The 9,811-nt window shown below is 39.1% G+C and overlaps 1 pseudogene across 1 annotated transcript; it reads left to right on the top strand.

Annotated features, from left to right (window-relative positions):
* The first annotated feature begins 7,480 nt into the window (after window positions 1-7,480).
* LOC308503209 (pre-mRNA-splicing regulator WTAP-like) lies at window positions 7,481-7,920 on the top strand (annotated as a pseudogene). The gene has a single exon. The product of its transcript is annotated as a pre-mRNA-splicing regulator WTAP-like (transcript).
* Window positions 7,921-9,811: the final 1,891 nt, after the last annotated feature.

Genomic DNA, 9,811 nt, shown 5'->3' with positions numbered 1-9,811 from the left:
TTCTCCCCTAATAACAATGCCACCTTGAGCCCTGAGCCTTGAGCAGCATTTCTTAGTGCTCCCCCTGCTCCTAATTCTTTGGAGTATACCATCTGTTCTAATAAACTTTTTAACCACTTGACCTACATGTCTCATTCAATTCTTTGCTCAAGATGCCAAGAACCTGGACACCGTGCCAAGGAGGGTCCAATGCCTGGGAACACATCAACCCCCAGTTGTGGGAAGCTAGCCAGAAAGGCCCCGCCTACCCACGTCTCAGGGAACAGCTCTGCCAGGCATCACTTCACACTCAGCCCCCATCCCATTTACCTTGCTGACCAGAGCTTCCTCCCAGGTGTCAAGCAGGGCTGACCTGTCTGCAGGGCCCATGAGCCTCTTGGCTCCTGCACCAGGCATGGATTGTGATATCCAAAGCCCAGCTCCTCACTGGCCTGCTCCTCTAGTTGCTGCAGCATCCCCTTCCCCCGTCGTATTGAAGCCCATCTGGGAGCTCCCTCTGAATGTGGGGTGAGGAGGCCCTTTGCAACCCAACGCCTGGGTTTCAGCTGCCACAGATGCCATCTTGGCCTTCCCTGCTCCTAACAAGGAATTTCTTAATGAAATAGAATAAAATAGAAAATAGCAGAGTACAGCTACAAGAAATTATTTCTCATAAAACTTTTGTTTCATAAACTATTGTTCATAAAACTTTTGTTTCATAAAACTTTGTCGATGTATAGCTATAGACTACCTAGGTGCTAGGCTGCACTATAAAATGTCCTTCGTACTGTGGATTGCAATTAAAGTGTGAAAGCCATTTAAAAAAATCTTTTTTTAAAAGGTTGCATCAGCGGTTGCTTATTGCATTCAAGGGAGAGCACAAAGAAAATATAAAACCATAATTATCTCATGGATTCTGTTTTTAATAGAAATTTAAAAACCAGATGTCTATGGTTTGGAAGGTTCCCTTTTTGGTTTCTCTTCTGTACAGAGCACATTCATTTCAAACCTACTTCCCAGACCTTGTGGTTCTTCCATCAGATGTTTACGAAGGTGCCATGGAACCCATAAGGCATCTGCACAGGCACCTCTGCTCGGCCCAGTTCCTTAAAGTTCTTGGCATCCAAGACTAGGAGAAAATTGCTTTTGTTCTAGAAAAGGAAAAACAATACTGAAAAATAAAAGTTTTTTTCTATAAAAAATCTGGCTATCTCTTCCACTCGATCAAATTACTACTAGTATCAAATTACTAATGGAGAGACCGTGTGTTATTCATTTTCCTATCTATGCCCAGTACCTATAACAGTGCCTTCCTTATACATTCACTAAATGTTTGCTGAATTGCTGAATTGGACTGAAAAGGAGATTATGGCTTTAGAAGTTCATGACGAGAGCAAAAAAAATAAGTTGTTTATATCAATCACCTTCATAGGATCTCTTTGAGTTTAGGATCTTTTTACTTGTTCCTTTTCAATCTCCTAAGAGACATCAAAATTCTTTCCTCCAAATTTGAAATGCCTCCATTTTGTGTTACTTTGGAGCTGTTCAAAAGGTACCATTGCAAGGCAGAAATTTGTCCTGGTACAATTATGGGAGCGGTAAGTACGTGGTATGAGAACTAAGTCCTCCTAAGCCCATGGCAGACATTACAAATTGATCACAGCACATTTCTCACCAACCTGTCAAAAGGCTCAGAATGCTACACCCTAATAATTGATCAAAGTTGGTACTTCCAGTAAACCTATTTGCCACAAAATTGCCCTAAATGAGAAGTTGCATATCAACATTATTGAGACACTAGGTTAGGGCTTACGACATTAGACTTCTGGGTCATTCAGTTGAAACTGGCAGCACACACGGTGTTATGAATATTAGACTCCAAGTCAGAAGATTGGAATTTAAATACTGGCTTTACTACTATGAGATCCAATGACAGTCTCTTTCGACTTTCTTAGGTTACAAATTCCACATGTGTAAATGGTATCCCACAAAGGTGTTTTGATGACTAAATAAGATAATATGGATGAGCGTAGTTTGTAAATATATTTCTATGCAAATATAAATTAGTATCACAGCTCTACAAATAGAAATTTAAAACACTAATAAAGTTTGGATTAAGATAAGAGGATGCTTAAATAGTAAGGAGACGGAAAAAAGAACAAAGTACAGCAATGGAATCAAACTAAACTATCAACAGTATAACTAAATATAACCCTCAAAAGGCTCAGGGCTACTTTTCTTTCTGACTACGACAAGGAGCTACATTTACCTGGTTGGGGGTGATCACCACAGAAAGAATAACAACACCATCTTCTTCACTGGTTCCTGGTACTGGTACAAAAACTGGTTCTGAGGGATAAAAACCATCTTCTCTCCACACCTGTAAGTCCCCAAAAAAGTTTTTGACAAAAAGTTAGTTATGAGCTGGAAGCTTTGTATAGCTTTTGTCTCTCTCAGCATGAATTTGGCTGTCAATATTGTATTCCAACAGTAAAAGAATTAGGCTTACTAAGTTGAACACAGGAGAAACAGAGGCCGCTTTTGCAGCTACAGATTCTATCACCATCAAACACAATTTCTGAAATTATAATTTCCCATTAACCTGAAATATAGGTGTCCCAACAACCTGAACCCTGTGATTGCTCTCAAAATAACATTAAGAATACAATTATTGGGGCCGTCCCGGTGGCTCAGGCAGTTAGAGCTCCTTGCTCCTAACTCCGAAGGCTGCCGGTTCGATTCCCATATGGGCCAGTGAGCTCTCAACCACAAGGTTACCAGCTCAACTCCAGAAAGGGATGGTGGGCTCCGCCCCCTGCAACTAAGATTGAACATGGCACCTTGAGCTGAGCTGCCTCCCAAATGGTTCAGTTGGTTGGAGCATGGGCTCTCAACCACAAGGTTGCCGGTTCGTCTCCCGCAGAGGATGGTGGGCTGTGCCTCCTGCAACTAGAAAAATGGCAACTGGACCTGGAGCTGAGCTGTGCCCTCCACTGAAAGGACAACAACTTGAAGCTGAACGTCACCCTCCACAACTAAGATTAAAAGGACAACAACTTGACTTGGAAAAAAGGCCTGGAAGTACACACTGTCCCCAATAAAAGTCCTGTTTCCTTTCCGCAACAAAAAAAAAATCCTTAAAAAAAAAAAGAAAAAAAAAAGGAATTATTTTTCTGGGCTTGTGGTTCATTTAGATTCCTTAGAGGGAACACACCCCTCAGCTAGGTGATTCCATGGTTCTCAAACCTAATAAAAGTAAGTGGCTGAGCTGCTTAAATATTAAAGAATCTCAAAACTACCTGAAACAAAATAGAAACTATTTCAAAGAGCAGAACCGGTCTTTTAAGGACTTAAAAAAGGAAAGAGATTTTCATTACCGTCAGCATCTTGTTCACCACGTCAGCTTTGACCAGAGAATCCCCCCCCAAGTGCTGAAAGCCACAGCCGTAGAAGAAACGGTATTTTTTGCCACTGAATTGGCCATAGTTGATCTGGGGAAATTCAATACCTCCTTGCTCCTCTAAGTCCTTGGAATGTAGATTTTCATAAGAGCACCAAATCTAAAAGAGGTCCCCAAAAGATTTGTAGTGATTGCTTAATTCTCACTTATTTTCTTCAGTGTAAGTTCATGCAGGGGCTAATACCTTATAACAGTATTGGAAACTGAGGCTCTATGTCATTTTTACATTATTCCTTTTTCCATCATGTGTATGAATGTACAAAAGAGGTCCAGTCAACATTATTGGCATTTCTAATTGCATAAATGATCATTTCCATTCATTCAACAAATATATACTGAGTTCCTACTATAAGCCAAGCACAGTTTGAACACTGGGACTACAACAGTGAACAAAACAGAATCTCTGGCCTCATGGAACTTACATTGTAGTGGAGAAAGAATGATAACAAATGAGAAATAAAATGTTATTTAATTTCTGTCAAATAAACAAATGATTATATAGCCCAAGATCTAATAGTGATAAGTGCCATTAAAACACATACTACAGGGTGAGGGCCTAGACAGCCACAAGAGACGCTTCCATCTTCAGGTTTGGTCAGGACACACCTGTGTGTGGAAAAGGGGTAACGTAGCAGGCCCACGATGCTCAAACCCGGGACATTCTCGTGAAAGACCTATTTTCATGATGGGCCCTTGTCTGGCACCCGGGAGCTGAGCTCTTCCTTGGACTGTCCTGTCTGATAAGAGTGTTTTTGCGTGCCAATAACCTTTTACGCATTCATATACATGATGGAAAGAGGTACAGTGTTAAAATGACATAAGAACCTCAGTTACCAAGCCCTCTCACAAACTCTTATTGGGTATTAGTCCCCTCACTGAAGAAAACCGACACTGAAGAAAATAAGTGAGAACTAAGCAATCACTACAAATCCTTGAGTCACGTTGTACTAGTTTGTCCAGACAGTATATGCTAATAATGTGGTTTGTGATGAACACCTGATTTTACAATGAGGGTCTGACACTTCAGTAACTAAGGTGACTCAGGTGGGGGCCGTATGTCTACGTGCAGATCCTCGACAAAAACCTTGGACAACCAACTTGGGTGAGCTTTCCTGGCACACAACATTTCACACAAGTTGTCACAGTGAATTGCTGGAGGAATCAGGTGCGTGCTGTGTGGCTCGACTAGGAGAGGACTCTTGGAAGCATGCACCTGGTTTCCTCCACGCTTCATCCCCTGTGCCTCTTCCATTTGCTGATTTTTCTGGGACCTGTGAGTCCTCCCAGTGAATCATCAAGGGGTGGACTTGGGGACCCCCAATATAGCCTCTCTGCAGAGATGATGTTTAAGCAGGAGACCCTAATAAAATAAGGGTATTTCTTCTGACAATAAAACTGGTTTAAGCCCATTTTCCTCTCTTAAAATATTATAAGATGGACAACAAACTGCCATTTCCTCCCATATTCCTAGTCCATATTCTCTCCTTCTCATATAGAAATGCCTTATATTGAGTAAAAATTTAGTGCTAATTTAAGCTACATAAAGACTTAGCTTTTAAAAAATTACTTTCAAATTTATTTAAACATTTTTTTTTTCTTCTGCAAAACCATAGCTGAACAAAAAGAGACTTCCAATAATGATGGATTACGTAATGTGGATCAACTATCCCACTGAGAACACCTAGAAAAGCTGGACAAAATGTTTAAAACAGCTGTTTGGGCGTGGTCACTTAGATCAGTTGGTTAGAGCGTGGTGCTGATAACACCAAGGTAGCCGGTTTGGGCCGCTGTGAGCTGTGCCCTGCATAAAAGTAAACCTGCGTAAAAATAAAAAAATAAAAAAGATAATAATAAAACAGCTGTTCTGGTGAGCTAAAGAGGCAGTGAAGAAAAATGGGGCAGATTTGAGAGAAAGAAATCCACAGAGATAAACTAGATATTGGGGGCCATTTTTCCCCTAAAGACATTAGCTGCTTTTTCCCCTAAAGACATTAGCAGCTGAGAGGCAGACAAAATCAAGGAATTGTTTTGTTAAACTTTTTTATTTTGCTATAATTGCAGATTCACATGCAGTTGTAAGAAATAATACAGAAAAACAATTTAAAAATGGAGGTAGAAGAGGATAAAAGGGGTCAAATATATGGTGATGGAAGGAGAACTGACTGGGTGGTGAGCACACAATGTGATATATAGATAATGTACTACAGAATTGTACACTTGAAACCTATGTAATTTTACTACCAATGTCACCCCAATAAATTTAATAAATGAAAAGAAATAGGCAAAGGACTGAAAGATCTTTCACCAAAGATACAGAAATAGCCCATAAACACGTGAAAAGACCCCAATGTAATTAGTCATTAGCAAAACGCATATTAAAACACTTCACATTCATTAGGATGGCTACTATAAAAGATTTAAAAAAAAAAACAGACAATAACAGTGTTGGTGAGAATGTGAAGAAATTGGAACTTTTGTGCATTGCTGGTTGGAATGTAAAATGGTGCAGCTGTTGTGGAAAGCAGTTTGGCAGTTCCTCAAAACGTTAAACATAAGAGTTTTTTGAGATGTGTGTGTACGCGCGCGCGCACGTGTGTGTGTGTGTGTGTGTGTGTGTGTGTGTCTGTAAACTGACAAGCTGACTCTAAAATTTATACAAAAATGTAAAGGGCCAGAATTGCCATGATGCTCACTATGGAAGTAAAATTAGGAGGACTTGATCTACTAAACATCAAGATTTTTTATACAATGATAGTAATTAGAACCATGTGGTACTGGCACAAGTATACATAAGTAGACAACTGGAACAGAACATAGAGTCCAGAAACAATAATACATATATGAACACTTAATTTTTCAAATTGAAAATTCTTTGAGAAGATAATATAGAAGAATATTTTCATGACTTTAGCATGGGAAAATATCTAAAACAAGGTACACAATGTTTTATTCATGAAGGAAGAGATTGCTATACTGGACAATGTCTGTTTATCAAAAGGCACCATTAAGACAATCTCTTTGTCTTGTTCTTTTGTTGCTTTCAGTTTTATATCCCACATATGAGTGAAGTCGTATGGTTCTTGACTTTTTCTGACTTATTTAGCTTAGCCTGATAATCTCAAGACAAACAAAGAAAGAAACAACACTTCATAGACACAGACAACAATTTAGTGGTTAACAGAGGGCAAGGGGTGGGTAGAGGAGGGAAAAGGGGGGCAAAATATATGGTGATAGGAGAACTGTCACTGGGTGGTGAGCACACAATGTAACATACAGGTGACATAGTACAGAGACATACACTTGAAGCCTATATAATTTTACTAACCAATGTTAGCCCCCCAAAATTAATTACTACATAAATACATAAATAAATAAATAAATAAATAAATAAATAAATAAATAAATAAATAAAAGCAACACAGTGTAATACTTCGAAGTGTGGACCCAGGCTCTGCCAGTCTCTGGAATCCTTGCTTTCAAATCTTGGCCTACCATTCTCCAAATCAATAGCCTTGAATAAGACAACCTCTTTATGCTCTTCTCTCCTTTCTAAGATGGGGATGATATAATAATTCTTATTACTTCTAAGGCTATAAATAATAAATGAGTTAGGCTATGTGAAGGTTTTAGAAATTGTAAATATTTAAAAAACGTTAGCTATTATTCATGTGGTTTTTAATGATCAATCCAACAACATGTAATAGCTTCTTTCTTTGAGTTATTTATTCATTCAAGAAAGTGTTAGGCAGTGGCAAAGGATAAAAAGTATTAGAACCCTGATGTAAAGGAACTCAGTGCCTAGTAAACAGACATACAAGCCGATCACTTACACTGTAATCAGTGTTCTGTTTGAGCGTTATTTCTCAAAATATGGTCTGAGGACTACTTGAAACACAAATACCTGGTGCTATGCGGTGCAGCCCCTTCCTCAGTGCTTTGAGGCCCCTGGTCGACGCTGTGTTTTGCCTTTCCTCCCCGCGGTGGGGTCCAGCAGTGGGTGGCGGTTGCATCCCCATCGGGAGGCCACTGGTCAGATTCACGATGACCAACAAGGAACCTCTTCCCAAAAATGTTCAACTGAGTGAAACAGACTTCAAAGTTATGAGCCGAGACGAGAACAGTATGAAGCATATGTGCGAGCTTTGGAGGACAAGTACACAGATCTTAACTCTAATGACGTAACTGGCTTAAGGGAGTGAGAAGAAAACCTAAAGCAACAACAGCAAGAGTCTGCACACAGACAAAACATCCTTGTAATGTGACTTGCCACCAAGGAGCAAGAGATGCAAGAGTGTACTACTCAAATGCAGTGCCAGAAGCAAGTCCAGCAGCCTAGTGGGGCCCAACTGAGATCAATAATGGTGGACCCAGCCATCAGCTTGTTTTTCCTAAAAATGAAAGGTGAACTGGAACAGACTAAAGACAAACTGGAACAAGCCCAAAATGAACTGAGTGCCTGGAAGTTTATGCCTGATAGGTAAACAAATCATACTCCCCAGTCAAGACTTCCCTGACATTCCCACTACGAGAAAGCTGTGGTGGGACGCCAAGTACTCGTTTCCACACCAAGACTCAGACTTTTTGAGCCAAAAAAAGCCACATTCTTATACTATCCAGCTTGTAATGGTTAATGTAAAACTTTCCAGATCATCCTTGTGTTTCAGCTTTTTTCTCTTCCCCCTCCCCTTGGCTCACAGGCCTGAAGAAGTGGCCACCTCCGAAAAATTCCCCTTCTAGAACATATAGACACTTGAGAAATGTTTCTGTTTGAAGAAAGTAGAGGGAGAAACAGAAGTCTTAAGTCTGGGGCACACTGTGTCTTCAGACACTTTGAAAGAATGAAAACCTAGAGATTTAAAGTCATGAATTGAACATATAAAATTCCAGCAAAATGTAAAAATGGAATGCATCGCTCTTAACCTTGAGCGCAGTGACTTAGAGACACTGTATACAGTTTTGCCAGTAAGACTGTGGACTTGTGATTGTTGTTGAACTTATGGGTCAAAACTCAAAGGAGGTGAATTTTGCCTTTAAAGGGTTTATTTCCTAAGAAACAACTTAATAGCGATGAGAGAATCAACTAATAGATGTCAGTTCAAGTAGTTCATATATTTAGCCATTTAGTTTGGGGCTCTGTATTACTTGATCGAGCCTTAAACCAGTGTGGTTTTAATCAATGGTTTGTTCTCTGAATGTTTGCTAATACTGTAGATAATCTCACCGAGGACTGTACACACGAGAAGGTGTGGTATCAAACTTCAGGTTGAAACTGTTTGAAGCATTATAAACATTCATTTCACAACTAGATTGTATATAAGAATATTGGCTGTGATGGGACTCACTGTGTTCTTTTTCTTTAGTAGTGAAATTTATTAAATCCCCATTGCATTCAACAAGCACATTTTGAAAGAGAACTGTCAATGGTGTTAATAGAGAAATGTGTTCCTTCATTGTATTTGGGCCTTTTGTATCGCACTCTTGATATTAAATTAAATATGCCTTGAAAAACAAAGAAAGAAACAAATAATACCTGGTGCTATTGCTAAAATGTACGTTCAAGGACTCCATTCCCGACCTACTAATTCAGAATCTCTGGGGTAGGGCAAGCAGGTGTTCTTAGGCATCCGAAATTTTGAGAACCACAATATTAGAAATATAAAGATGCGCTTTGAAAACGTAGAGGATAATTTAGAGAATTAGAGTTTAGAGAAAACTTAGAGGAAACTTAGAGAATATTAATAAAACTACTTTTATTAATATTATGCATAATTGTCTTACTCTCCTCTTAGATTAAATTCCCTGAGGTCTGGTATTTTACTTCTCTTACTTGAGTAAAATTAAATTGAATACCCTGACAGAATATTTGAATAGAGAGTCATGAATTTAATACATTTTACATTTTAGAAGACAAATAAATGTCTGTATGTTCTGTACTTCATAGCATGCTGTTGGCAGTTTATTACATATTCTTTAAACTTTCCGTAGTACTTGATATAGTGGTCAACACCTCCTTAAACCCCTTTCTATTCTTGACTTCCAAGACATTGCACTTTTCTAACTTTTCTGCTCCCTCTTTGCTTGCTTTATGCCAGATTCACTTCCTATCAGCTGATACTTTGGGCACATTACTAAACACTCTGAGCTCCGGGTTTTCAATGATAAAATGGGGATAATGGAGATAAAAGGAAGATAACACCTCCAGTTCAAGTCTATCATCATAACTTAATATAATGATTGTAGATAATTTCCAAATGTTAATTCCCTTTATTGGCTCCTCTTCCCCTTATCACCTCATGAATGTGTTCCTCAGGTCTGACCTTGGACCTTTACTCTTTACTCTCAGCATTCTTCTTTGGTAATCTCATCTAGACT

The sequence above is a fragment of the Rhinolophus hipposideros genome (genome assembly GCF_964194185.1).
Source record: "Rhinolophus hipposideros genome assembly, chromosome: 10".
Classification (NCBI taxonomy): Eukaryota; Metazoa; Chordata; class Mammalia; order Chiroptera; family Rhinolophidae; genus Rhinolophus; species Rhinolophus hipposideros.
The sequence above is the reverse complement of the archived record's forward strand: the minus strand, read 5'-3'. Positions and strand labels throughout refer to the sequence as shown.